The sequence below is a fragment of the Triturus cristatus genome, chromosome 9 (genome assembly GCF_964204655.1).
Source record: "Triturus cristatus chromosome 9, aTriCri1.1, whole genome shotgun sequence".
Taxonomy (NCBI): Eukaryota; Metazoa; Chordata; class Amphibia; order Caudata; family Salamandridae; genus Triturus; species Triturus cristatus.
The window spans coordinates 35899230-35924064 of record NC_140592.1 but is presented as its reverse complement, the minus strand read 5'-3'; the positions used below and the strand labels follow the sequence as shown (position 1 = coordinate 35924064).

General features: G+C 49.0%; 1 protein-coding gene across 2 annotated transcripts in view; it reads right to left on the bottom strand.

The window, feature by feature from the left end:
- The window catches only part of LOC146797322 (sodium- and chloride-dependent creatine transporter 1-like), a 360543-nt gene that overhangs the window by 304812 nt on the left and 30896 nt on the right, over positions 1-24835 (bottom strand). The window lies entirely within an intron of this gene.

Below are 24835 nucleotides of genomic sequence, written 5' to 3'. Positions count from 1 at the left end.
CATCTGTGGACCCATGCCAGCGGTGGAAGATAGCGCCAGGATAGGTATCGCCCAACACCCATGGACCCATAAAAGCAATGGGACACCCTGATCAACATGGAGCAGGATTTAAATCACTGATAGATGTCCCTGGACTCTATCAATGATGGGATATTGTGCCAATAATGGGGCAAGTCTCAGATCACTGAAACACAACCACAGACTCATTACAACAACGGGACAGTGCAAAAAATTGAATGTGAGAGATTACCGAAGGACGTCCAAGGATCCTGCCCAATGACAGGACATGGTGCAGATCAATGAAAGATATCCATGGATCCAGGTCTACAATGGGACATGGTGCAGATCAAGAAAGGATCTCCACAGACCACTGCAACAATCTACGTGGAGCAGAGCAATGGAAGATATACCTGGACCCACAGCAACAATGGGACACTGTGCCATCAACTAAGGAAATCTGTGACACCCCCCGCCTCCCCCATGTCAATGATGCATTGTAGATGTCAAATCACTCTACACCTCTATCCTCCACAACCTTGGCATGGAAGCTATTGAAGAGACTTTATTACAATCCAATCTAGATCTTGAGTTTCAAGTTTTTCTCATGGAATTACTCCAGTTCACCCTATATCAGTTATTTTAAGTGGGATGATCAACATTATCTCTAAATACCTGGCACTTCGATGGGCAACTGCGCTGCGCCAGCGTATGCCAATATCTTCATGCAAAAATTTGAAGAAAAACACATTCTCAGCTCTGAAATTTGGAAAAAGCATGCCAGGATATTCCCCCGAGATATATTGATTACATTTATTTTTACATCTTACTACAGCCCTGAACACACTAAACACTTTCAAGGACCGTATACAATTCACTTTTGAGATTCAAACTACCATATCGTATCTGGATGTACAGACAATCAGAGTCAATGAAAGATTGGAGACAACTATGTATAGAAAGTCCACGGACAGGAACAGCATGTTACATTATCGAAGCTTCCACCAATACTCGTTGAAAAATCACATATTCACAACTCCTCAGAGTGAAAAGAATAGCTTCAGACCCTACAAAGTCACAAATACAAACAAACAACATAATACACAGATTCCGACAACGGGGGTACCCCGTAAAAATCCTTGAACAAGCTAGGGAAAGAAGCACAGACAAATCCAGAACAGAACTTATGACACATACTGCTAAACAAGCACGCATGGTAGTAGTGTCTAAATATTCAACAATGAGCCACCACTTCAAGAAATCCATTTGCAAACATTGGCCTCTTTTAGCCTTGGAACCAGACTTCAAGGGTATTTTACGCACAATTCCCCGGTTTGCCTACAAGAGGGGCAAGAACATTCAAGAACTGAATACTCAACCAGCCTCAACCGACTTGCAAACATCTAATTATAAAGGAGTGGTTCCTAGTCACAACTGCAGCAATTGAAATCACCTTATTCAAGACCCGCATCCATGAACATAAAAGCAACATTCGAACCAAAAATATGAAATCTGTGGTGGCTGCTCATTTTCTTGAAAAGAATCACATCAGCCAGTTGTACAAAAAGTGGGAGGTAGAGACAACAACAACCTGTTACAGAGGGAAAACTATTGGATAACCATCTTAGATTCTATGAAACCACGGGGTCTTAATGACCAAATGGAATTCTACTGTTATTTATGACCAGTTTTTGATGTAATGGATTATTGGCCGCTTCATATTTTCTTCACACTTTTTTTATTTTTTTATTTCTTTCCTTGCAACATCCCTTTGTGCACTTTTCTTGTTCCTGAGGTAGTTCTATTTTTCACTCTTGGAATTTGGTTCTAACACCTCTTCCTGTTCATATTCCCATTTATCTCGCACTATAGACTTTTTTACAATAAACTCTGAAACCGCTAAAAGTCGGAATCATTCGTTGATTTACACTGTTTAATCTTTCATTTCAGTTAATTCTGTGTAATGCCCAAGTGCACCGAAGCACTCTGTTTGTATTGTTTGTATCAATCGGGAAGATTGTATGCAATGACCACAGCAACAATTGGACATGGTACAGAACAAAGGATCTCATTGGACTATAGCAACAATTGGACATGGTGCAGAACAACAAAGGATCTCATTGGACCATAGCAACAATTGGACATGGTGCAAAGCAATGAAGGCTCTCAATGGACCACTGCAACAAACTAACACATTGCAGACCAATGAGGGATCTTCATGAACTAGGTCCATTGGTGGGTCATGACGCAAATCACCCGTGGACGCATTTAAACAATAAGACATGGTACAGTCTATTGAAGGATAACTGATCACAGGCCCACTGGAAGCCAAAAATCAAAACTACAAGTCACCCATCAGAACAAAATAGCACGAGTTGGGCTTGCAACCATCTTGTTACAGTTATAACAACAAAGCAAATGAAAGTGGGCAGGTAAGTAGGTCCACAGCAAGATTACAGATTAAGCAAAAGATAGAACGTGCCTTCGAAAAGTTATACGCAGGCTCTCATAAACGTGCCAGAAGTAAAATGTCCTCCAGACACCACTGAGAAGGACACCTGAAGCAGTCACATTCCACTGCTCAGTACCCTAGTGTTCAGTGCTGCATTTGTGCACAAGCGCTGAAACTTCCTCTCCGAGATGCATGGACTGAAGTTCCCCATATCTCAAGTGTTTTAGGGCACATGCAGGCCCTGGCTGGGGCAAACACCACAGTGCGCCTGAAATTCCGGGCTCGGGCAGACACCGCAGTGCACGCGAAGGTCCTGGCAGGGGCAGACACCACAGTGCACCCGCAGGCCCAGGCCGGGGCAGACAACCCCGCAGGCCCAGGCCGGGGCAGACAACCCCGCAGGCCCAGGCCGGGGCAGACAACCCCGCAGGCCCAGGCCGGGGCAGACAACCCCGCAGGCCCAGGCCGGGGCAGACAACCCCGCAGGCCCAGGCCGGGGCAGACAAGCCCGCAGGCCCAGGCCGAGGCAGACACCACAGTGCACCCGCAGGCCCTGGCCGGGGCAGACACTGCAGTGCGCTGGCGTTGGCCAGACTGGGACCCACACCGCAGTGCACCTGCAGGTTCCAGAAGAAAGAAGTTCACCAGTGAGGCTGGTGAAGATTCTGGATGTTGTCAGGGCCTGCAGGTGAGTTCCTCAGCTCTTACTAGGCACAGGGTTTCAGGGCCATACTCGGGTCTAACCTTCAGCTCTTACTAGACACCGAGTTCCAGGGCCTACTACAGACCTGACCCTCAGCTCTTACTAGACACTGGGTTCAAAGGCCAACTACAGACCTGGCCCCTAGAAATAGGGTTCCAGTACCCACTACAGACCTGGCCCTCGGCTCTTACTAGAGACAGGGTCCCAGGGCCCCACTACAGACCTGACCCTCGGCTCTTACTAGAGACAGGGTCCCAGGGCCCCACTACAGACCTGGCCCTCGGCTATTACTAGACACAGGGTTCTAAGGCCCTACTACAGACCTGGCCGTCGGCTCTTACTAGAGACAGGGTCCCAGGGCCCCACTACAGACCCAGCCCTTGGCTCTTAAAGGACGTAGGGTCCCAGGACCCACTACAGACCTGGTCCTCAGTTCTTACTAGAGACAGGGTCCCAGGGCCCCACTACAGACCTGGGCCTCGGCTATTACTAGACACAGGGTTGTAGGGCCCTACTACAGACCTGGTCCTCAGCTCTTACAGGACGTAGGGTTCCAGACCCACTACAGACCTGGTCCTCAGTTCTTACTAGAGACAGGGTCCCAAGGCCCCACTACAGACCTGGCCTTCAGCTCTTCCACGACACAGAGTCCCCGCCTGCGATGGCAGCTCCTCCGCTAAGGTGGAGGAGCGTCACCCCACCGCTTTTAAGCAGGGTCTGTCACCAATGGAAAAATAAAATGATAACTTTTTTCCTTTTTATGGCAGCAATGTGGGCGGGACGGGGCTGCTCTGCTGACAGCGCAGGGGAGGGGGGGATTGGTTTGCACTCCCTAAAGTGTGCATTAATGTTGGGCCGGCCATCTGGGGCCGACCAAACATGCGCACTTTGCATGTTCATCACCCAGGCTGCATTACAGCCTGGGGGTGCATTACAGCCTGGGGGGGGGGGGGGGGGGAGAACATGCCCAGGCCTCCATTCCCTGGCTGAGCACCAAACTACGACGCTCAGACCAATCACATTGCTCCATTGCAGCGTTGCAAGTAATGTACTCATGGCCCCCCAGAGAGAGAGAGAGAGACACACAGTGGAGAGAGAGAGAGAGAGAGAGAGAGAGAGACAGTGGAGAGAGAGGGGAGAGAGAGAGACAGTGGAGAGAGAGGGGAGAGAGAGAGACAGTGGAGAGAGAGAGAGAGAGAGAGAGAGAGAGACAGTGGAGAGAGAGAGAGAGAGAGAGAGACAGTGGAGAGAGAGACAGGAGAGAGAGAGAGAGAGAGAGAGAGAGAGAGAGAGAGAGAGACAGTGGAGAGAGAGAGAGAGAGAGAGAGAGAGAGAGAGACAGTGGAGAGAGAGAGAGAGAGAGAGAGAGAGAGAGAGACAGGAGAGAGACAGGAGAGAGAGAGAGAGAGAGAGAGAGAGAGAGAGAGAGAGAGAGACAGAGACAGAGAGACAGAGAGAGAGAGACAGAGAGAGAGAGACAGAGAGAGAGAGACAGAGAGAGAGACAGAGAGAGAGACAGAGAGAGAGACAGAGAGACAGAGAGAAAGACAGCGGAGAGAGAGAGAGAGAGAGAAACTGAGAGACTGACAGAGAGAGAGACGGACTCAGAAAGAGAGACGGACTCAGAAATAGAGACTGAGTGACAGAGAGAGAGAGATGGACTGACAGAGAAAGACTGACTGAGAGACTGACTGACAGAGAGAGAGAGATTGATGGAATCGGAGTCAAAGTATGCATAAAGCTATGCAATGTCTCTTAAGATTGCTGTGGTCTGCTAATAAAATGTATTATCATAACGTTCTTTGTAGTCCCATCTGCTTTTGAAACACAGCATTGTCGAATGTTTTGAAACGGGTTTGATTTTTTTACTCTAGGCCCACCCCTCCCCACTGACCCCGCCCCCCCTGACCCCACCCCTACCGGTAAGGCCCTTGGCCACAAACCACACTATAATTTTGGCCCTTGACAGAAAGTTTGTGAGCACCCATGCCTTAGCCCCTCACTCGCCCTCGAGAGCCAGCACCTAGAGGTCAGTGGTAAGCGCTGTGCACAGATGGATCAGAGACAGCGTATGAACCTTCACGGCGCCAAAGATCTCACCAAGCGCTTTCTGTGACGGAGGTTCAGTGCAAGGCCCCCAGTTGGCTCAGGTAGGCGCTGGCCTGGTGGACCGGATGACAGGGTGGAGTAAATGCTACGTCATGACTTGGAATTATGCCCCCAATGTGTGCCCATGTGGGAACACATTTCCATTTACGCTGTATATTGGGACTTCTGCCACCACTATAAAAGTTTGTGCCAAGACAAACATTCCAACCCACAGGCGATGGGAGCCCAGAATAGAGAAGCCAGGGATGCCCAGGACTGCGCGCGTGCTGCACGCGCACAATAGCAGGGTTCTGCCACAAAACAACTCGTACATCAGAATTTGTGTGTTTTTTTTTTTTTAATTGATTACTAATTTTCTTCCCCTTTTGTCCCATACATCATCAGATCGGAGCCGAAAACCTTTATGTGTTTGTTCGGTAGAAGACAGCAAGGCCAGGCCCTCAGTCCCTGGAACTCAGTCCCTGGGATGACAGCCAGCTTTCCAAGGTCAAAACGATACAAACAGAGGGTGGACTTGGACTCCCCAGCAGCTGCCAGTCGGGCATCACCCCGTCAGTGCCCATGCAGAACCAGTGCCTGCTGAACCCATCCTGGCCGCCCAGGTCCGCAGGGCCACTCACTAGCTCTCATGTTTGCAGGTTCGACACTTCTCTAGAGGATTACCTTCTGTGTACACAGAGAGCAGAGCTCGCGCCCCTTTCCTCCCTGGACACAGAGGACGCCACTAAACCATTTTTGGCGGGGAAAAAGCCCAGAGAATTGTCGTTCTGCATCCAAAGATCACTGCAGGCCTGGCTCCCCGCATCAGACCCCGGCCTCCACCAGCGCAGTGGCTGTCGGGAGTTACTAACAGGAGCAGCCAGGCATCACGGGTGTCAATTCAACGCCAGTGCACAGTGAACACAGTCCAACAGACCTGGTTCTTTTCCTCTTATAACATTCTATTTACTGCATACGTTTGCACACTTGTGATCCGATAAGGTGATTCACGGTATGCATTTTTTTGTGGTTTCTTGTATTATGTCAAATTGTTTTGTATATGGATTTTAAAGTTTGTATATATTGTGGGTGTTTTGTAGCCCTGAAGAAGTCCTATTGGGACGAAACATGCTGGTTGGGGCAAAATAAAGAGAAAAAATAAATAAATACATGAATAAAGAAATCGACTTTTTAAAGAAAAATTACTATCGACAGTATGTGATTTAGTTGCGATTTAACTCCATAACTTTAACTGATTTTACATTATCAGAAACAATGATAATTAGTGGGTGCAAAGTCACGCTTTTTGTCAAGGCCAGAGAAGACCAGGTCCATGACAGGCTCAGAAGATGAACCAGGGAAGGCCGGGTCAGGAGGATAAGAAGTGACAAGCCGGTGCTCTTCAGGAGGACAGTACGTGGAGAGGGACAGAAGCAACTGGGCAGAGACGTGAAAGATCGCAGTCTACAGTTACTAGTGTAGTGAGAGACTTAAGGAATCTCTTAGGCACTACAATGGACAGAACATGGCTTCCGCACCGCTCCCGAGGCGGCCATGTTCTGCAGCCATCTTCTCTGCATACAATCATCTATTCCAATTAGAAGTAGGGCTCATTGCAAACGAGACCGCTCCGGGCTCGCCGCCGCTTTGATCCTGAAGTCCTAGGTTCAACTGATACAGAGGTCTACTCACATAGTTTTGGTGGTTCCTCAGGTGGATAAACTGCACACCGTTGAGTCTCATCCCAAGTGCCCTACAAAACTCCAAAGCGCTATAATAGTAAAAGTCATCTTCCACAGGCAGAGGAAAGGCCCAGGCAAGGTGGACAGGATTTGGACCAGAGGTCTTCAGGTCTACAGAGACAGGAGACTGGGCCATCAGCAACCCAGGAGCTCCTCCCATTCCGAGCAGGGTTCCTCCCTTTCCGATGTCACACACTGGAGAGAGGTATGGACTCTGAATCCTATGGGGCCGTCCTGCATAGCGCCGCCCTCCCTAAACAAGTCTTGCAAAGCTAAAGAGGGCCTCCTCAGCGGACTTAAATGGGGGTTGCATTGAAATGTGCAAGTGGTACATGAAAAGCAGGCTCAACAAAGTCTACTTAGGAGGTCACAAACCCATGAGAAAGGACTTCCCTGTCTCCCAGAACCTTTAGCTCCCGAAAGCCTTGGTCTCCCCCCCCCTTCTGGACCAACAAGGACCGTACCCGGGAAATGTGTAGGAGGACTGGTGCCACCTGCCAGCTCCCTATCAGTGAAGTGCATTAGATCACAGTGTTGGCGCAATGCAACTAAAGATTAAAAGGAGTTGGGCACGGGGGGGAGGGGGGGGGGGGAGCCCCAAGTAGCTCTACAAAGGACAGGTTGAATGTTCAAGAGGGGCAACAAGGGGGGTTGATCCCTCAAGAATCATGATAGCCAGTTTCAGGCCTTGCTCCCCACTCCTGCCTCCAATAAATGATGCTGCAATCCATTACTAAACTCAGTGGTACTCATTTTAACAACCTCAGACGGATGAAAGGCTGGTTGAATCTGCCAGGATTCGAATTGTGACCACGAGGGGTGGGGGAGGTGGTGTCAGACACAGGCTCATTGGGAGGATCCGTTAGTGACTCCGCCCCCAGCCCCCGTTCAGACTGGTGGTTTTAAATCTCAGCCCACCCTCTCTGCCCCATAGATTTTGCTAGAAGAAACAGAGCTCCAGTCACACCAGCGCCTTGAAAGAAGATCTCCCGCAGCCTCCGAAGCTCGGCTCCTGCTGCAAGGCCCAGGTGCCTCGAAGCGCTCACTAAACGCCTGTGCACATCCTCACTGGTCATGCAGTACAACTGTTATCACATCACCTTCTCACTCCTTCCAAATATTTATCGAACGTAAATGTTAATTATGGCCACTTAACTGAGATGTTAATTACTCAAATGTTAATTTGTGTTTTATTGGTCTCAGTAGTTACTTATTACATAGTTTTGGGTCCAAAACACCCATTGGCCACAGTGCCTCATTTGTAAAACAGCAAGTGCTGCGGCCGGCGCAATCAAAGATCGGCGGGCCGAATACCAAGGCGGTATAGTCCGGATTCCACCTGGCGCCTCTGAGCCACCATCCATGGCTCTTTCTCACTCCAGCAGGTGCTTTTTTATACCTACTTTCTCCCTTTGTCACATTTGTCTTTCTCCTCCTTTCTCCATTAGTGGTTTACCGGCACTTGAATTGGGTTAAATTCTGGTGAGCAAGGCTGGCTTTATGGTGGGAGGGGCTGGGGGGGAAGGTGTGAAGATGGCTGCGATATACACTATGGGTTTAAAATAGGGTGACCACCCGGCATGGAGGCAAATTCTGGACAGGACTGTAAACAATTCAGGACAAAGGGTGAAAATTCAGAACTAATTCAAGGAGAGGCCACACCCCACTACTTAGTGCTATGTAGAAAATAGTAAATAAACGCACTATTTGTTCATTATGGGCTTCATGTGATTGTCTCTAGGTATGCTTCATTCAGACTGCCCATTATGTCCTTGTTCAATAGTAAATGAATGCCCTTAAGCATGATGTCAAGGGCATAGCCCCTAACCCCCCCCCCCCCCCCCCAGCTTTCCTGAAGAGAGAGCAACAGCAACATTTTGATTAGCTTTCTAAACATTTTAACACCTATGCAAACAGTTTGGGAAATATTAAAGCAAGTGACCTTCTGCCAGGTTAGACAAGTTGAGCACAAACAGCTGGCTCCCCTCAACCTCCAGTGGACTTTAAAACAAAAAATGTTTTTATGAGGCAGAGTGGATGGTGTGGGCGACAGACTCACACCGAATGTCAGGATATGAGGTACCCACACCTTGTCTGTAGTCTCACAGCACTAATGCGTCCGGGACCCTATATTGATCTCAGAACTGGAAGTCTGGTCTATCTCTCAAAAAGAATTAAAGAACAAGATGAAATCAAGATCATATAGGATATCCATGGCAACTGATTAAAAGGGTTGTTGGTAAGAAACTGATAAATAAGAAAGAAGAACATTGTGGGCCAATTCCTAAAAATGGAAAGTGCGAGATTTAACGAGCGCGCCATTAGGGCCCGGCCTCCTGGACCCACGCCCCGCCCCCATAGTCCGGCCGGGTAGCCAGATTGGCTACCGGCCCTACTAAACACTTCCGGGTCAGCCGTGACGCGTTTCCGGCGGGGGACAGGCATGGGGAGGGGTAGTGCCAGGGGGCTATTTGAGCCGGGGGTACACCAAGAACGTACTCTTTTTTCCACGCCTGGCCCCAGGATTAATCGAGGTTCATCAATCTTCGTCGGCGAGGACTTGCTGTTCGTGGTGTCCCCAGCGGTCAGGGAGCAGGAGTCTGTGCCGGGTGGACGAGCGGACCAACGAGACGATCCACTTTTGCAATCGCAGAATCTTGGAAGCTAGCACGGTATCGGGCGGGCGTTGCGGATCTGGAGGTAAGGTGCCGGGGTTTTGGGGGTGTTTTGGACAGCCGTGGGTGGCTGGTGGGTGGTAATCAGGGTAAGGGTTTGGCCCCCTATTGGACACCTGCGGCTGCCCGGAGTCCCCACAGCATTCAGCGCGCTTCTATTGAAGCACTTGCAACAGGCGACACCTTCCTCCTGGGATCCGGGGTTCGGAGCGGGGAGTAGTGCGGGCATTTTTGAAGTGCGCGTTACTCAAGCGCGCGTGGCGGGCAGCTCCGTTAAAGGAGAGGAAGATTGACTGCACACGCAGGGTGGCGAAGCAGCGAGCGGCCGATTAGAGAGGAATAGCGCAGGTAATTGGAAAGTGCGCGTTACTAGCGAGGAAAGGATTGATGCACACGCGGGCAGGCAGAGGAGCGAGCAACCGATTAAAGCGTACGCAAGCACAGCATAGTACAGGCTGCGCTTCAGGGGATGAGCCTTGGGTAGCTCAGTTGGTAGAGCTCTTTCCAAATCTGCCTGCGTAGTTAAGGCAGCCTTGAGATTGGTGCGCTCTGTGCGGGGTTTGAGCGCTCGGCAATGCGAGCACTGCGCTGGGTAGGCCTCGCTTTAAAGGTGTGAGTCAGCAGGCGTGCTAGGATAGCACAAGTATTTTGAGCACATTCCAGCATGCGATTGGAGGGAGATTACAATTTCAAGTTCAAGGCTCAGTTAGTTGAGCAGAATGCTAGCAAGGGGGCGCAACCAGAAGAGGAAGGATGGCGACCCTGACCTAGCACAGCTACTAAAACTAGTATTGGCTAAAGTGAGCAGGGACGAAGAGAGCGAGGATGATCAAGGGGTGAGGCTCCTGTGCCAGACAGTGATGAGGTCCCTGAACCAGGGGAGAGGGTCCGCCCTCGCAGAACCATGGTCCCTCCTAAATCGGCATTTCCCCCCCCTAGTGAAGAGGCCCAGGGTGAATAAGAGGGGCCAAGGGAACACGGAACAGCAGCCCCCGCGCCAGCAGCCCCCATAATACCCCCACAGCCAGAACCAGTGCTTCCAGTACCTAGCGCACCCCCCGCAGCCAATGTCTAACGTCCATCCACAACCAACACCTAATGTACTCCCACAGCTAGAGCCAGTACCACCAGTAACGGTTGAGGGACGGGATGATGTGGGGACAATACTGGCCGAAATCAGGGGAGCATTAAAGGCCTTGACGCCCGCGCCCAATCTCCCGAATCCCATAGTGCCAGAAGTAGCGCCAGTCATAGTGCCATCCCCTACAGAGCGGGGAAGGGGGAGGGGAGGTTTACCGACACAGGCGGCGGCACTAGGTGGTGTAGTTCCCCCCACCCCAGTCCAACCGGAAGTGGCAGCAGGGGGGGCGCAAGAGCCCACAGCTAGTATATTGGCCTCAGTAGAAACCCTTTTGGCGCAGTTGGCAGCACCGGCAGTAGGGAATCAGACCGGTGGGGCGACATTAGCGCCATGGTCACCACTGACGGGCACAGGGATGGCGCTCAGCGAGATTAGTAAACAGGTGGCCCTCTTGGGCAAAGCGCAGAACAAAGTTTTGGACACGGTCCCTCAGGCGGCGGGTCAAGTGGCCCCGCCCAACCAGAGACAGCAAGGACCGCTACAGGTAAGGCGGTTGAGAGCTCAAGCAAAGGTGTAGACAGCGGGTCTAAGGCAATTGGGGGGCGGGGGCCACGATGCTGTGTTATCTAAGCGTAGTAAATTGGCAGCGCATGTTCCTCTTGACACAAAAGAGAAGATTTGGAAAGGAGAATTAATTGATATATTCTCCTTAATCAGGCCAAAGAGGAGGGAAGTGGAGTCTAAAGAGAAAGACGGGAAAGAGGGTTCTTTCAAAGATAGTAAACCAAGAGTTGAAGAATCAATTACTAACTGGTTGTTTGGTTTCAACGTTTTCGCAACAGTAATGTTAAAAAAGAAGCCTGAACTGGCGATACCTTTGATATGCTATGTGAATAAGATTCTGAAGGTGCAGACAATGTACGGTGGTATAGCCTGGCTGGATTATGATAGGGACTTCAGATGGGCCAAAGTTGAAGACCCTGACATGGGGTGGGACCAAACAGAGGTGAATGTATGGTTAGAAAGCGTCAATAACAAAGTACCCATGAAACAGCCCTTTCGGATCTCACAGGGGGGGGGGGGCTGGTGACAAAAAAGGGAAGTGCTGGGCTTTTAACCGAAAGACGTGTACTTGGCCAACCGAGGCATGTAAGTTTAAACACGCCTGTGCATTATTATTATTATTATTATAATTAAATTTGTAGAGCGCTCAGCTACCCGTAGGTTTCCCGGCGCTAAAACCAAAGAGAGGAGGGGAAGGGGAAAGCCAGTTAGATGTTAAATAACCAGGTTTTAACCTGTCTGCGAAACCTGAGATAGTTAGGTTCGAGTCGCAGCTGAAGTGGAAGAGAATTCCAAAGAGCAGGAGCGAGCCAGGCGAAAGAGCGGCCACCCATTCTAGCTTTTTTAATCCTAGGGACTGAGAGTAGGTGTTGGCTAGAGGAGCGCAGATTGCGAGGGGGACAGTATTGTTCAATCAAGGGATTGAGATAGGGTGGAGCCAGGCCGGAGTTTATTTTATGTATGATACAAAGGGCCTTAAATTTAGTACGGTTTTCAATGCGGAGCCAGTGCAAGGTACGTAGGGATTTGGAAGTGGAGGATGATGCAGGAAGGTTGCACAGTAGTCGTGCTGCCATATTCTGGACAGTCTGGAGTTTGCGTATCACCTCTTTGGGGGCTCCCAGAAAAAGAATGTTCCCGTAGTCCAGTCTGGATGTAATTAAAGACTGGACCACAGTTTTCTGAGTGTCAGGGGGAAGCATCCATATGATTTTACGCAGCCACTTGATAGTAATACAAGTGGAGGAGGTTTTAGTCGCATGATTCTTCATGGATAATTGGTCGTCAAAGATGACACCAAGATTGCGTGCTGTTTTAGACGGGGTGGGAGAGGTGCCCATTTGAGAGGGCCAATGTTGGGGTCTCCAAAGGGCGGTGTTGTGACCAAACAGAAGGAGTTCTGTTTTGCCCCCGTTCAGCTGTAATTTGTTGTCTGACATCCAGACTGCGATGTTACTGAGTCCTGTACGGAGGGAGGAAAGGGAAGAGTGAGAGTCGGCGGAAAGAGAGTAGAGGATCTGAGTGTCATCGGCGTACGAGTAAATAGTGAGCCCCGCATGCTCCGCAATAGTTGCCAAAGGTCTGACGTACAAATTGAAGAGCAAGGGGCTCAGGATGGAACCCTGCGGAACACCGTACGCCGATGTAAAAGTGTGAGAAATGGAGGAAGAAGAGAAGACCTGAAAGGTGCGGTTGGAGAGAAAGCTGGTAAACCAGTTGAGAGCCATGCCGGTAATACCAGAAGATCTGAGGGCGTTGATAAGAATCGGGTGGGAGACCGTATCAAACGCGGCACTCAAATCGAGCAGAATGAGTGCCACGGTTTCCCCTCTGTCTACACGGGATCGGATGTTTTCAGAGACCCCTAATAAAGTGGTTTCTGTAGAGAAGCCAGATCTGAAACCCGATTGAGAAGGGTGTAAAATTCCATTTGCTTCAGTATGAGTAGACAATAGAGAATAGATATGTTTTTCCAAAATTTTTGAGAAAACCGGGAGAAGGGAGATAGGACGAAAATTGGATGGAATATTAGGGTCAGCGTTAGCCTTTTTTAACAGAGGCACCACCATAGCGTGTTTCCATGCAGATGGTACAGTAGCGTCTCTCAAAGAGGCATTAAGAAGGTCCATGATGAGTGCAAGGGAAGAATTATCCAGCCTTTTTAGTATTTGAGGGGGGAGAGGGTCCAGCGGGGAGCCGGATTTAATTTTGCTGATAATGTTAGAGAGAGTGGAGATGTTAAGCGGAGCCCATGTGTCAACCCACTGTACGAGAGTGGGACAGATTTCGCGAGGGGACCTGGGATCACATGAGATCATGAGTTTGGGAGAAGTTGAGGGGGAAGGTAGAGCCGAAGTAAGGGATTTATCCACTGGAGTCACGCAGTCTATGGGACATGGGGCAGACGGGTAGGGTGGGGGAGGGATTCTCAAAATTAGAGTAAATGGTGTCGATTTTGGCGATAAAGAATTCAGCCAGTGAATTGCACTGACTGGAGTCGAGGCAAGGTGGTTTGGGCTGACACAGTGCACCTGACAGAGTCTGTACAGTTTTGAAAAGAGCTTTGGGACGATTTTGGGCTTCGAGAATGGTTGTATTGACATATTCGACTTTAGCTATTTTGCATAAGGAATGGTATTTGATAAGGGCAGCTTTGTAAATTTGCTTGGAGCATAGATCGTATTTGATGCGCCATTTACGTTCAAGGTTTTTGCAAATAGTTTTTTCTGTTTTTAAGGTGTCTGTGAACCATGGTGCGGGCGGGCGGTGGGGATTCTGCCTTTGCATGCGTTGGGGTAGACATGCATCGGCAGCCTGTGTTAGCCAAACGTTTATAGCCTCATTGGCTCCAGTATTGGTGACTTCTGTGAAGGGTCTGGTATTCTCAAGGTGGGAAGCGAATTTATTAATGTCAAGCTTGTTCCAGTTTCTGAATGGCCTCGATTCAGTGGGGTTAACAAAGGTGTTAGGTTGATGATCAATGGTGATGGTGAAAGTTACCAGAAAGTGATCAGACCATACCATGGGTATGGAAGGCTTACATTGGATAATTTCTAAATTAGAGAGGATGGGGTCCAGGAGGTTCCCTGCTTTATGCGTGGGGCCCGAATTATGTAGAGTGATGTTAAGAGCAGCCAGGTCCTGTAAAAGATTATTGCTGATGGAGCAGCAGGGATTATTTAGATGTAAATTGAGATCACCAATAATTAAAAAGTTATTAGAGTTCAGAATTAAGGGTGCTAGATGCTCAGGGAGGGAGGAGGCCCATGAACTCGCTGAGCCGGGGGGGGGGCGATAAATAAGCAAGCCGGAGAGAGTGAAGTTAGGGGACAACGAGAGCTTAAAAAGACCTGCCTCACTGTCAGGTAGTGTAAAGTCTTCCCATTTACATGAGTAACGTCTGTTGTAAATTATAGCTATCCCTCCACCGTCTTTCATACCCCTGTTTTTACCGACATAGGTGTAGTTGTCTGGTAGGGCAGCTGCAATATCCGGGCCAGAGTGATCCTTTAACCATGTCTCAGTAAGGAATAGAGCCGCAGGTTCCTCCGAGACAAGAAGATCAAAGATTTCACTCTTGTGTTTGACCAAGGATCTGCAGTTCAGACTGAGCAGAGTCCAGATATGAGATAGGTCAGTGGCTATATAATTGGAGCTTGAAAAAGGAACATCAAAAGAAGCAGTGGTGGTTATGGAGGGGAAGGAGGTAAGGGGAAGGTAACACACAGGGCAAGAGCAAGGAGCATGGTGAGGGTTTAGAATAGTTCAACATGCAGGATGAGAAGACCTAAGTCTAAGGAGAGCCTCCTTAGTGTAGTTGAGTGATGGTAGAGGGGGTATGCGGCCAGGGGTCCTAGCGCCTAGTCCCGGCCCGTCGCGGACGGGCGCAGACGGGCTTGCCTTATGCGCGCCTTCGGCGCGCAAACGGCGCTCCCGCTGCGCTCGTCCGCTGCGCTTCCTGAAAATGCACATTTATATAAGTGCCAGAAGGTAAATTGGGGGGCGTGGCCTCAAAAGTGGGCGTGGCCAGCGGCCTCACCGGCGATGGCGGCGGGAAAACAGTGTAGGGACAGGTCCCGAGGCATCGCTAACTCCGCTGCTTGATGCTACAAGGCACACAGAAGTAAGTAATTACAGTGGTTTTTGAAATAAACACAATTTTAAAAATAGGTCACCCTTCCCACCCCGAGTTTAAGTGTATTAAAAAAATCAAAAGAGAGGGAGGGAGCCCAAGCCATCCCAGCAGTAAGTTACCCACACCAGTTGAGAAAGGGAGGCTGATTTTTTGGCTGAATGAGTACCCGGACAGGATGGCAGCCAGGACATTGCATCAGGGTTTTTCCACAGGCTTCCACATTCCAGCTCAAGGGGTGCCTCCTGTTGAGTACTGCAATAATCTATTGTCAGCACGCATGCTCCCCACAGTAGTGTTGCAGAAAGTCGGTAAAGAAAGGGCGCTGGGGCGGGTGGCTGGCCCATTCTCCGCTCCCCCGCTGCCAGGATATGTGTGTTCACCGCTGGGAGTGGTTCCCAAGAAGGAGCCAGGCCAGTACAGGATGATACATAACTTATCGGCGCCAAGGGGAGCATCGGTGAACGATGCCATAGACCCATCCTTGTGCTCGGTGACATATTCTTCCTTTGACATGGCATTACGGAAGCTGCGTGATTTAGGGCCCCAACGCCTTCATGGCAAATACAGACATTGAGTCAGCTTTCCGGCTCATGCCTGTGCACCCCGACGATTATCATCTGTTAGGTTTCCAGCTGAACCGCCAATTTTACTATGACAGATGCATGCCAATGGGTTATGCGGTGTCATGCAGGTACTTTGAGATGTTCAGCTCTATGCTTCAGTGGCTGTTTGTCTTCAGAACAGGGCACAGGGACATTGTACACTACTTGGATGATTTTATGATCATGGGCCCCCCTGCATCAGAGGAGTGTGGCCAGGCTTTGGGTGAACTAGTTGTCATGTTTGAAGAGTTGGGAGTGCCACTGGCTCCTGGTAAGACGGTGGGTCCGGCGACATGCATGTACTTCCTAGGGAAAGAGATGGACACAGTGTTGGGGGAACGTAGGTTACCAATGGACAAAGTACAGGCCTTCTCACAAGCAATAGACTCTGCATTGGCAGGTCCCAAAGTCACGCTGCATCAGCTCCAGGTGCTGGTGGGACAGTTGAACTTTGCCTTAAGGATCATTCCGATGGGGCGCCCCTTCTCAAGGTCAATTGCACGGGCGATGGTGGGGTTGACTCAAAAGCACCATCACGTGTGACTGCAGTCAGATGTGAGGGAGGACCTGAGGGTGTGGCGCAGTTGAGGGATTTCAATGGTAAGGTAATATGGCCTGCGCCGACAATATCCAGCACGGATTTGGGCTTACTCACAGACTCAGTGGGTAGCGTGGGTTTTGGAGCAGTGTTGGAGACACGCTGGTGCAGGGGAGATTGTCCGACAGCGTGGCATGAGAGCGGGCTGACCAGGAATATAGCCTTTTTGGAATTGTTCCCAATTGTAGTAGCAGTAACAATTTGGGCTGAATTCTTTGAGAACAAAATCAGTGATTTTCGTGTCAGATAACATGGCAGTGGTGGAGACTATCAATGGGCGCGGAGCTACATGTAAACATGTTTTGAGGCTGTTAAAGCATTTAGCTCTGGCCTGCTTAAAGCTAAATCTGCTGTTCAAAGCAGCGCATATTCCGGGGGTAGAGAATCAGGCTGCTGATGCTTTGTCTCGCTATGCGTTGTAGGATTTCTGGAGGCATCACCCACAGGCAGAGGATCAGATGACAGTGTTCCCGACATCTCTGTGGAAGATTGGAGCCCCGCTTTAGCGGGACTGGTGGGTGCTTCATTGAGCGAATGCACCAGAAGAACTTACCAGCAACAGTTCAAGTCATACAGGATGTTTGCTAAACGCACAGGCCGAGTGACCCTCTTTTCTACAGGGGCTCTATGCAGTTTTCTGCAAGCTTCAAAAGACCAGGGCAGGCCAGCTTCTTATGCTAGGGCGCACGTGACAGCGGTAGGATTCTTTGCTAAATTGGAAGGTTGTGCTGGGAAATCGCCCACTCTGTCCATGTCGTACAATGATGCTTCGGAGGTGTGAGCAGGGTCCAGTCCTCTTGGAAGGTTGTGCTGGGAAATCGTCCACTCTGTCCATGTCGTGCAATGATGCTTCGGAGGTGTGAGCAGGGTCCAGTCCCCTTGGAAGGTTGTGCTGGGAAATCGCCCACTCTGTCCATGTCGTACAATGATGCTTCTGAGGTGTGAGCAGGGTCCAGTCCCCTTGGAAGGTTGTGCTGGGAAATCGCCCACTCTGTCCATGTCGTACAATGATGCTTCTGAGGTGTGAGCAGGGTCCAGTCCCCTTGGAAGGTTGTGCTGGGAAATCGCTCACTCTGTCCATGTCGTACAATGATGCTTCTGAGGTGTGAGCAGGGCCCAGTCCCCCTGGAAGGTCGTGCTGGGAAATCGTCCACTCTGTCTAGGTCGTACCATGATGCTTCTGAGGTGTGAGCAGGGTCCAGTCCCCTTGGAAGGTTGTGCTGGGAAATCGCCCACTCTGTCCAGGTCGTACAATGATGCTTCTGAGGTGTGAGCAGGGTCCAGTCCCCTTGGAAGGTCGTGCTGGGAAATCGCCCACTCTGTCCATGTCGTACAATGATGCTTCTGAGGTGTGAGCAGGGTCCAGTCCCCTTGGAAGGTTGTGCTGGGAAATCGCCCACTCTGTCCATGTCGTACAATGGCTCTTTTTTTTTAACACAGTCATCTTAAACTAATTTACATGGTAGTGACATTTGAGAGCACTTTCAAGTAATTCAGACTCATGGCGTAAATTGATTTGACTCACATTACACACTTTACTCACGCAGGGAATCCAGGATTTAAACCCAGGCTTCCTGGACGTACATATTGCACTTAAACCACTGACTAGATTACATTATTTTTCCTCAATCCCCTTTCAAAACAGAAGGCAATATGTTTGTACAATGCTGTAAGATAAATAGCACACTGCGGTAAATAAATAGAGATCACAGGATAATCGGACACTATCCATAAAAGAAAAAAGGTACATCATTGAGGTAAGGAGGGCAGGACACCATATGCTAATTTCACTGGCTTTTTCAGACATTGCATGGCAGATTTATCCAGTTTTTGCGTCCCCGCTTGCGCCACACAAGGCGGCGCAAAACCTAGAATTAGATTTGCCATGCCACGCAGAGGCACCCTGCACGGCCAGGGAAATCGGTTCTAACACAATGCAGCGCAAGTCATTGCCTTGCACTACACTATGTGGGAAGACGTTACATGGGTGGAGCGTGGTTGTTTCCATGCCCACCCATGTGTTTTCAGGATTCCCAGATTTTCTAACAGTGGTAGATTTGATAATGCGGCAGAGTTGTACGCCTTCCCAGGCGAGGTGCCACAAACAGAAATAGCCTTTTCTCTGCTTGAGGTTTCCTCTTGGAGTGTGCTGCATTCACTCAAAGAGGTAAGTGCCTCTCACGAGTGAAAACAGGCACCCTCGCACCGCGGTGCGAGGGTGCCTGCGTTGATGCTAGGCTGCAGATTGCGCACCAGAACAGGAACGAGCCATATCTTGATAGATACGATACATTTTTTCCCTCTCCCTTTCACACAACAAGTTGTCTTGCTGCGTTGTGTGGAAATATGTTAAATCTGGGCCTACACAACTATTCACAGCAGCAGTCGAGCTGCATTAAAAAAGGATGAAAACTGAAGTGAGGAGGGGGTCAGTGAACGTGGAGGAGAAATCAAAGGCGCGCCTAAAAAGAACCAAATATTCCGTTGCTCTTTCACCATCAAGTAAGCACATCTAAAAACAAATGAAAAATAAACTACGGTTAAAGCAATCAGTGGGAAATGCATAATGTTACGTTACAAACCCTCTGTTGCTAATTGCGATCGCCAATGCTACCCGTGTGGGCTACCAGAGGCCCATAGGATTGAATCCCGTGGAATGCAGCAGGGGGAGGGACGGGTGTGTTTCTAGTGCTACAAGGTCCCTGACACCACTGCGAACGTGCAAGTCAGGACTTCAAATGTGCATTACACATAGTACGATATAGGCTTCTACAAAACGCACACACACATATAGGTTAATGATAAAACGTGCTTCTAAAGTACAGATTTCAGTAACATGCAGATTATACCCAGTGCAAACATTTTTTATAACTGTCAATTAAAAGCAGGCACGCCACAGCTCAGTTTGGAGCACCCTTACAGTGCCGCTCAAAAAGAAACTACATCTGTCACAGGAATCTTCAAGGGACTGCATCAATTAACACCCATAGAGGCGCCAGAGCAGCTTTCACAAGGGCAGATTCAACTAACTGCAGACATTTGTATTTCTTTCGGGAAGCAGGCACCCTGGCAGGAAGGCTGGTTTAGCTTTCTGCCCCTCCCTCAGGCGCACAGCACACGAGACTCTCTCCCTTCCACTTCAGCCAAGGAATTCTCATTTATAACCAGAATTAGGACAAATGACCTCTGTTAAACCATTAATCACGGACAACAGACATTGGGGCGAAATTACAGACCGTCTGAAAATTACAGACGGGTGGTCACCCTAGTTTATAAACACATGCTGCAGAGTTTCTTGTATGTTCAGCAGTTTTAGGGCAACAATAAAAAGGTCAAGATAAGGCTGCTGATTAATGTCCCTGCTGGAGAGAGATCAGATGGAGGTCTCGGGGCCTTTTGTACTCGTCATAAAGTAGCGCAGAGGGTTTACATGCCTGCTGCAAAGCAGGTGTACAATGCAAATCATATAACTGTATATTACACAGATAGCTCAGTGGGTTACTGCTTAGTCACAAGGATGCTTTTGTTACTTGCAATTCACGAGTAACATTGCTAATATAGCACAGCGAGCTATAAACTCTCAAAGAGCTGCATGCAAACTGCTAGGTATAGCTTAAATGTTATGGCTCCCCAGAGTCTTGCATTAACCTAATGTTGCCAAAAAAGAAATTGTTATTAATAAAGCCAACCCCGACCTCTGTGTTATGCTTTAACTCCTGAGTTTGAGCTTCCTCAGACCAAACACTCTTAAAACATACTGCCTACCAGTATGGATGACATGTGGCTCCTATACCTTGCAGTCCTCTTTATCTTATGTAACATTTGCTGTACACACGTATGATTCATGGTCTCTGTATAATGTGTGTGAGATGTTAAGTGCTCCAACACCCTACACAGGTATGAGTAACAATATAGAATAAAAGGAATCCGTGAGAGAGGAGGCTATGGAGACAAGGGGGCATATGTATCAAGAAAGCGTTTTGCGAGTCCTTAATAGCGAATTTTAGCGATTCACTATTAAAGATTCTCAAAAGGCAATGTATGTAGGATTCGCAATACTAAGTGCGATTCCTACATATTCCTTAATTGCGAATCTCAATTTGAGATTTGCAATTAAGGGATAACTTCCCATTCATCCTATGGGCCACTAATGGGAAGATATACGCAATTTGCGAGTACCCATTAGGTACTCGCAAATTGCGAATACAATTTCAAGGATGCAAGGGTGTCAAAAGTACACCCTGTTGCACCCCTGAAATAACCATGTGTAAACATGTGGCGCACATACATGCCCACAGGGCATGTATGTGCACCACATGGCACTTTGAAAAATGCAAAAAAAGTGAATTTTTCAAAGAAATCGCAAATTACCACCAACTTGAAGTTGGTGGTCATTTGCGATTTCTAAAGACAACAATCACACAACTTTATTGCTTCAAGAAATCCATTTAAAGAATCGCAATTCTGAGAATCGGCCCGTTTGCGAACCGGAAAAAGGCTTCATGCATATGCCCCATGGAGCGGAACTGCTGAAGAGTGGTGGGGAGAGAATCCGTGGAGGAGGTCTTCGACTGGCACCAACAAAGATGGTCTCACCGCTCACAACCAGCGCTATTGCCAGCCATACTAATGACGGAAAAGATGTACCATTCCCCAATAATAAGTGCCGGTGGGCCCCACTGGCAACCACCTGTTCAAATTAAGCACCGACCTGCCACCATGTTACATGAAACAACAGTCTGGTCTATGAAATGCGGATTGTTTCAGCAAGTGTTTTTGGCAGCAAATTCATTTCTGTTACGTCATGGGTTTCAAATAAACACAGAGCCATTGATTGTTTAGCCTGTAAGCAGGGCCACTGGATTTGTGCGATCGCAGCGATTTTCACATTGTTGTGTTTTTGCCGCATTTGTAAAATAATCTATCATCATCTACCGCATAATCTGTGGATTTTTAAATTAAAAAAACAATTTGTTTCTAGCTCAAACAGCTCAAAAGTAAGCAAAAATGCAGCAACACGCGTTGATGCACAGTGCAAGGGTGACTGGTCAACTTTCTGTAGCTTATCGCTACATTTGGGTGTTAAACTGGTGCTAATGAGGTTGAACTAATGCCCAGAAGTTGTTAACAAGTTTTAAAACTACTAATGAAGTAATACTATCTATCACATTCTGTGCAGCATAATTTTCCTTTGTCGCATAACTTTCTCAACCCCGCCATATAATTTTTCCCCCACCCCTACCGCCTAGTTACACTGGCCCCGCCTGTAAATTACTTGTATCCATGCACCCATTTGCCTCAAGCTGTAGCCGAAAGAGCTGCTGCATCAGGTGGGAGACTTGCATGGATTTTTCACTAATGGAACCAGTTTAAATGTAATTACAGTTGTGCTGATGAAGTCTCTCGACCCAAGAAGTCTCGTGGTAGTCAAAGTGGCGGACGGAGTTTAGTGCTGGTCATGCAAACTCTACAAGATCAAAGCGCTTGAGAATTCTGTTTAGAGACAACTAAAATTGAATCCGATGTCTAATGGAGCAATTACGAAGTAAAACACTAAATTTAGAGACCTTAAAACAAAGCCGGAAAAGAAGGCCGATCCTAGGAAAACTTGGGGGGGGGGGGGGGGGGGGGGGGGAATCGACACACCCACCTTGGATTTTTAGGTCTCGCCTACGCAGCACGCACACGCTGCAAAGGAGGACCTTTAGCCGTCGCTCTGGTCATTTTCAAGCACACTCGTGCTTGTGGTGGCATCCGCCCTGCGGGAGCGAGTAGGGGCACGCCACAAGCACGAGTGCAGTGCTTGAAAAGGAGCAGACTGCGCGCGCACGCACACAGCACTCCCGGGCGCTCTCTCTCTCCTCTAGCTTTCTCCCACCCCTCTTTCTCTCTCTCTCCCCCCTCTCTCGCTCTCTCACTCTTTCCCTTGCTCTCGCTCCCTCCCACCTCACTCCTCATTCCTGGCATTCCTCACGCTACATTCTGATGACTGATGTCGTAGGCTTAGAACGCTACATTCCAAAGACTGAAGTCATATCTCACAACCCTGCATTACACTGGCTTTGTGATATCAGACTTGCAGTGTACTGCCCACTGGTTGTGATGTCATAGGCTTAGAACGCTCCCTTCCAACGGTTGTTTGAGATTTGATGAGCTTAGAATGAATCATTCCAGCGGCGGCTTGTGAGGTCTTCATATTAGAACGCTTAAATGTAATGGTTGTTTGTGATGTCATGAGGTTAGACTGCATCACTCCAACGGCTGTTTGTGATGTCATTAGCTTCACACGCTTCATTGTAATGTTTGTTTGGGATGTCACAATCTTAACATGCTCCATTCCAACTGGTGCTTGTGATGTCACAAGCTTAGACTGCTTAATTACCACGCCGGTTTGGGATGTCATAAGCTTAGAACGATGCCCTCCATTGCTTTTGGAGATGTCAGAGGAGGTGCATGGTGTATTGTACCGGCAGTTGGGTATTACCCAGACAAACGTTGCATTACATTGTTTGTGACATCATAGCGGCGCTCACGCAACTTTCACAGCTTGTAAGGTCAAAGAGACCAATACACTGTACTGGCTATTTTTGACGTCAGTTGGGGCATGTGCATCCCACAAACAGCTGAGGATGGCAAGGCAAAGGCAATCACCATGCGCCTCACTAGGGACACATGCTTAAATCTGGGGCTCTCCGTTACCCCAGACTCCCTGTGATGCACCAGGACTACAAGACCCAAGAATAATCCAGTACTCAGCGCGGCATGGCTAAACACTTATAAGGTCCCAAAGGCTATGCCAATGCTTGTTAAGATTTGCTTCTGAAGGAGGGATTACTCGTTTGGAACAAATGCTTTATCTGCGAGACTCGAAGTGTGTGTGTGGGGGAGGGGGGGGCACAGGAGTTCTTCACCCAGTGATACAAACCAGCTCGCTAAAAGTGGAAGCAAACCTGCTTGGGTATGTTCCTTTTGTTTCTCCAGAGGGAACACCTCTCTGCCATGGAGGAATCCCTTTTTCTCGGCCCAGTCAGTCTCTAACATTGGATACAGGTTTCCCTTCCCACTAGCCCCTGGGACACAAATGCAACCGCTGGTCAAAGGAGTACATTTACAAATCTTTTTCAGGGTACGCAAATTCACATACTTTTACACGTAGACTTCCAGCCCCTCCATCTCCACAGAAAACCCCAGATTCATCCACTCACCCCCGATTGTGCAACAACAGCACTTCAACCAGAGGCAGAAATGATGCAATGGCGCCCCGCATATATAAAAGCCTCTCCATGTCCGGGTATTAAAATTCCAGGCACCGAAGTGGACATCTTACGGCCTAAAATATAACATAACATGCTATTTGTAAACCGCACATTCACCCAGAAGGGAATCATGGTGTTGAATAACAGATGTTTATTGTTACCCACCTCAATGGTACTCATTTCATCTACCTCAGAAGGTTGAAAGGCTAAGTGGACCCACTGGAATTCGAGTCTGTGACCATGAGGTCAAAATCAGGCCCATACAGTGGACACATTAGTCAACTAAGCCACCAGACCCAGCTTATGTTGGAGTTTAGTTGTAGAAAATGCTCGGGCCATTAGGCCATGTGGGTCAGATACTCCAACACAGTGTTGGACACTCCAGAAGGGCAGAACAGCTCACACATGTGCTGGAAATGGTCAGTTAAAGGTGCAGACCCAGAAACTAGAGAGACGCCGCCATTGGGAGGACGGGTCAGCGAGTGCAAGGCCAGTGCAGAAGCTGCGCCCGCACGCCTCACGTGGCCCTCCTTCCACAAAGGGGGGCGTGCACCCCTTACTTGTTATGGATTGGTCCCATGAGCCTCGTGTAACGTGACAGGGGCGGCTCCTTCGTAATGGCGGAGGAGCATCTCCCCACTCGTCCGTCAGTCACAGAAAAATAAAACGATAATAAAACAATATCATTTTATTTTTCTGTGGCTAAGGCACGTGTGTAGGGCTGGGCCGGGCCATGACAGGTAGGAGTGGTGGGCACCTAAACGTGCACGTCAGTTTGGCCGGCCGTCTTAGGCTGGTCAAACAGACATGCGCACTTCCATTTCTCCAACCCAGCTGGGTTGCACAGCCCGGTTGGAGAAAAGCTGTAGGCTCCGAGGCACTGTACGAGCGGCAGACCAGGCCACTCAGACCAATCCCAGCACTGCTCTCATAGCATGAGAG